Source organism: Capsicum annuum, chromosome 1 (assembly GCF_002878395.1).
Source record: "Capsicum annuum cultivar UCD-10X-F1 chromosome 1, UCD10Xv1.1, whole genome shotgun sequence".
NCBI lineage: Eukaryota > Viridiplantae > Streptophyta > Magnoliopsida > Solanales > Solanaceae > Capsicum > Capsicum annuum.
In genome coordinates, this window is record NC_061111.1 from 127,783,653 (window position 1) to 127,789,454 (window position 5,802).

A 5,802-nucleotide genomic window follows, 5' to 3' on the forward strand; every position below is an offset into this window, starting at 1 on the left:
GTCATCACCAGCAAAAGGAGTAGTTAATCACCTTCGTAGAACCCATACAATTTCTCGACCTTTATTTTTATGTAATTTTTCTTTTTTTTATCAACCTTTATTTTTTTCCTATTCTCTCTCAACTCTACATTTTCTTTGATTTTTATTTTTGTAATATGTTTCTTCATTTTCTTCTTTTTTCGCAATTTTTATTATTTTTGTTCTTTTCTACGAGTTCTTCCATTCAAGTTACATCTCATGAGCAAAAGTTGGCACTATCACATTATAAAGGCAAGACTTATGACTTTCAAACAACAAGCTACGTTTCATGGGAAAGAGTTGACACTACTACATTGTAAAGGCAAGACTTATTACTTTCAAACAACAAGTTATGTTTCATGGGCATGATTTGGCACTACCACACTGTATTTTGATTTATGAAATATTTTATAACTCTTACCTTAGAGGCAAGACTTAGCTCAGGACTTTCAAACAAAAAATTATACAACAGGGCAAGAGTTGACTCTACCACGTTATGTTTTTATTTATGAGATGTTCTACAACTATTGCCTTAGAGGCAAGACTTAGTTCAAGGACTTTCAAACAACAAATTATGCCCCACGGGCAAGAGTTGCCTCTACCACATTATATTTTCATTCATGAGATGTTTTACAACTATTGCCTAGAGGCAAGACCTAGCTCAAGGACTTTCAAACAACAAGTTATGCCCCACGGTTAAGAGTTGATTCTATCACATTATGTTTTCATTTATGAGATGTTCTATAGCTATTGCCTTAGAGGCAAAACTTAGCTCAAGGACTTTCAAACTACAAATTATGCCCCACGGGCAAGAGTTAACTCTACCACGTTATATTTCTATTTATGAGATGTTCTACAACTATTTTCTTAGAGGCAAGACTTGACTCAAGGACTTTCAAACTACAAATTATGTCCCGCGGGCAAGAGTTGACTTTACCACGTTATGTTTTCATTTATGAGATGTTCTACAACTATTATTGCCTTAGAGGCAAGACTTGACTCAAGGACTTTCAAACTACAAATTATGCCCCACGGGCAAGAGTTAACTCTACCACGTTATATTTTTATTCATGAGATGTTCTACAACTATTCTCTTAGAGGCAAGACTTAGCTCAAAGACTTTCAAACTACAAATTATGCCCCATGGGCAAGAGTTGCCTCTACCATGTTACATTTTCATTTATGAGATGTTCTACAACTATTGCCTTAGAGGCAAGACTTGGCTCAAGGACTTTCAAACTACAAATTATGCCCTACGGGCAAGAGTTAACTCTACCACGTTATATTTTTATTTATGAAATGTTCTACAACTATTGTCTTAGAGGCAAGCTTCGCTCAAGGACTTTCAAACTACAAATTATGCTCCACGGGCAAGAGTTGCCTTTACCATGTTATATTTTCATTTATGAGATGTTCTACAACTATTGCCTTAAAGGCAAAACTTAGCTCAAGGACTTTCAAACAACAAATTACGCCCCATGGGCAAGATTTGACTCTACCACATTATGTTTTCATTTATGAGATATTCTACAACTATTGCCTTAGAGGCAAGACTTAGCTCAAGGACTTTCAAACTATAAATTATGCCCCACGGGCAAGAGTTAACTCTACCGCGTTATATTTTTATTTATGAGATGTTCTACAACTATTGCCTTAGAGGTAAGACTCGGCTCAAGGACTTTCAAACTACAAATTGTGCCCCACGGGCATGAGTTAACTTTACCACGTTATGTTTTCATTTATGAGATGTTCTACAACTATTGCTTTAGAGGCAAGACTTAGCTCAAGAACTTTCAAACAACAAATTATGCCCCTAGGGCAAGAGTTGACTCTACCACGTTATGTTTTCATGCCCTTAAATTTTCTTTGATGTCAAAAAAGATCTCTCCGCGGATTATCCAATTTTTATTTATTAGTAAAATAAAGTAGAAGTTGAGAAAAAAGAAAAAAGGGACCAAACAAAATAGAGAAATAAAAAAAGATTCAGAAAAAAAAGGCAAGAAAAAAAAATAAAGATTAAGAAAAAAGCAAAGAATTAAAAAAAAAAAATGAGAATAAAGCTTGAGAAAAATGAGGAAAAAAAAGATAAATGATAAAAGCCAAAAATAAAAGAAAAATAAAGGTCGAGACAAATGAATTTAAAAAAAATGAAGAAATAGATAATGTTTGAGAAAAAAGAAGAAGGAGAAAAATATAAAGGTTGAGACAAATGAATTAAAACATGAAAATAAAACTAGAATTTGAGAGATAAATGAGTATGAAAAGTTAAAAAATATTTGAGGTGTAATTAAGGAAAAAAAATAAAAATTAAAAATAATAAAAAAATAGAACATGAGAGACAAATGAGTATAAAAAGTTTAAAAATAATTGAGGTGTAGAGGGGGTATTGAGAATAATCAGGAAAAAAAATAAAAACCAACAATAAAGGTTAAAGACAAATGAATTAAAAAGGGAAAAAAATGAAGAAATAGATAATACTTGAGGAAAAAAAAGAGAAAAAAATAAAGGTTGGGCCAAATGAATTAAAACATGAAAATAAAATTAAAGAAAAAAATAAAAAGTGAAAATAATAAAACATAAAATTTAAGAAACAAATGAGTATGAAAAGTTTAAAAATATATTTGAGGTGTAGAGGGGCAAATTGTACTTGTACAACACTTAAAAAGGAAGAACGTCTAGTTTTCAAAGACTTTTTTTATTAGGATCAAAAATCTAAAGTCACCCACATTTTGATCTATGGCATGTAATTTCCTCTTCTATGTCAAGGGAAAAAAGTCAATTTCTTCAGGCTCATAGCTAATTGTTTATATTGCCACCACTTGTGTTTTTTATATCACGAGTGTTTACCCATGAATTGCCCGCACCCCAGTAAGATATTTCTTCCATAATAGTTTTCATCATATCCATGTGAATCTGGCATAATCCAACAACTCTTCAACCAAAAGTTGTAATCACTTTACATGAAGGGGAGACTCTGATCTACACAAACAAACATATTACATGAAGACCCCGATTATGCCTTAATATAAAATTACATCGGCAAAATATAAATACAATAACAATAAATTCTGAATAGTCCTAAAAGGGAGCTAGAAAGGATAGAGCATATATAGACTTTTACCCCCTACCTCGACTTGTATACAGACTTTAAGGAGGTAGAGAAGTTGTTTCAGATATTAGTACAAATAAATCACAAGTAAAAATGGTCCAATAAATATAAGACCTTATCATTGTGTTGACACGACCCGAATCAGGGCTTAGTCGTGTCGGGTGCCTCAAGCCCAACCGGGACCGGAGACCACCCCCAATACCCAATCATAATCGTCCTACACCTTAAATCGGATGAATTTCGAACATATATATATATATACTAGTTTAGTGTATATGCTTTGCACGTGTTGTTTAATATTAAAAAAAAAAATTACATGTAAATTAAGCAACATCTTGTTTCTATGTAAGATTTAATTTGTAGATCCATTGTATCAAATGTGTATCCACGATTTCCACTAGCTCATTCAAGTGTTGTCTTCATCGAGATACCACCACATTTCACAAATCTTTTCTAATTTTATCATCAACTCAATCATTAAATAATTGACATCGTCAAGTGTTTTAGTTGATTTTCAGTCTCTCGATATCAAAATTTCAGCTGCAAGAGGAAAAAAAAACTTCTATCTAAACTTTGTAATGTTCTTATTTTATCCTTTTATAAAGCCATTTTTTTAACTATATTTTTTAAATATAAATACCACTTCAAGTAGAATTTTATTAATTGAATGTGCCATCATCTTAACAAATGATAAAAGTTAAAAGTATATACGAGATCAAATATTTTACGGTACGCAACAGCTTTACTCTAGATCCTTATGGTCTGGTCATCTTCGAATTTCCCGTACATTGCAAAAGTTTTACTGCACCAATCTGCTATTGCAAAATATTTAAGTTTGTATTTCAAAAGGCAAAAAGGTTACACTCCATGTGATATAACTCTTCAATATATTACTATTGAAATTCAGACACATTAAGCCAAGTTGAAAATAATAAGATAATAAATATTCGGCTAATTAATAAATTTGTCATATTTTTTTCAATATCTAAAAACCTTTCATTCATTTTACAATAATCTTACTAAGGCCATTTCACAAACAAACATGAAAAACCACCTAACTTTACATTGACCCTAAGCCAAAAAGCTATCCAAATTCAAACTACTAAAAGCTAGTGAACTTAGTAACAACCTTGGTCCCTTAAAAAAAAATCAGGCCTCACTATAGTGTAAATATTCGTAGATATAATAGTTGACTTCTTGTTGATCCTAGTCAATCTACAAGATTCCCGAGCAAGCTTCTCAGAATATCAAAAATGAAATTGTTTATTATATTCATTGGCTTGCTAAAAATATCGATATCTGGATGAACCTGCTTCAGCACCATCGAGGTGTAGATCTTTTAGGTTTCAACGCTCTTCTTTGCCTTCTTCTTCTTCTCGTAAATATTCATGCTTTAGGTAATTAATCACATCTAACTATACGAAAACATCAATAATTTTTTTCCTAGCTCCAAAGTGATACAATTTCTATAAAAACTTACTTTAAACTATTTCTCAGTATACTTCTTGTAGATTAAGATTATAAATATATGTAAACAACAAAAAACAGTCATCACCAGCAAAAGGAGTAGTTAATCACCTTCGTAGAACCCATATGGACATACAATTTCTCTAGCTGCTTTTTCCACTATGTCCATGTTCATATGCTACGAAATAATATAACCAAAGAGTTGTTTACCAAAATTCATACATATGGACATAGTGGAAAAAGCAGAAAAAATATTTTTTAAAAAATTAAACCCGTTTCGATGTTTTTTTTCTTAATATATGTAATCTTCCCTTTTTTAAAATATGTAAAAGTGTTACTATTTTATATTTTTAAATCAATTAAAATACTACCTTATATAATTATTTACTTATTTAAAAGAAGTAAAATTCCTAATATTTAGTACACTTAGAAATCAATTAAAATACAAAAATATTATCTTATATAATTCTATTTAAGTAACTTTTTGCGAACAAAGATTGAGCTCTTAATAATATCGTACGCATTTTTTTTCTTCTTGTTCGTTTGCTTTTTTATTTGGTTTTGATTAAACTTATTTTTCTTCCTTTTGCATATAATTAGTTCTAATATTTTTTATGTTCTTTCAGCTGAAAATTTTGATCGAAAAAAGAGAAAAATCATGCGACCCTATCAAGGAATGAAGTGGATCAGATGATGATAATCAATTGCTATATTGGCTAAAAATTTAAGGTTATGCGTTCAATTATAATTCGTAGGAATTATATACGACACTAAACTGATGATATGTATTTTCTTATTTGCTTTGGACTTAAAGCTGTTCTTCTTCATTTTCTTTCTCCATGAATTACAAGCAGAAGAAGAAAAATTAATTTTTGAAAAAGAAAGGCGAAGAAAAGACTATCATTGCCATGTCCAAAGAATCACACTTACACATTGATAATTTTTGTTTCTGCAAATTTCTAAACTTTGTTTTCTATAATTTTCATTTTCATCTATATATTGTAAGTAGTTGTCGGTCTAATTTTGATTTATGTTTAATGTGATAACATGTTTTATGATTGGTATTTAAATTATTTGTGATACTTAGCTAAAATTATATTTATTTTCATTTTTAAAATTATTTTATAAAATATTCAAGTTAGTCCTTATTGATTTAAGTAATAACATAATTTGTAAGAGGACTTCAATTAGTAGTAAATGTATACAAA

General features: G+C 30.3%; 1 long non-coding RNA gene across 1 annotated transcript in view; it reads left to right on the forward strand.

The window, feature by feature from the left end:
- Positions 1-5,585, forward strand: part of LOC124896079 — a 13,931-nt gene extending 8,346 nt beyond the window's left edge. Inside the window, exon 2 of the long non-coding RNA XR_007052506.1 lies at positions 5,221-5,585. This is a non-coding gene — a long non-coding RNA (uncharacterized LOC124896079). The remainder of the gene's footprint in view (positions 1-5,220) is intronic.
- The last annotated feature ends 217 nt before the right edge of the window (positions 5,586-5,802 follow it).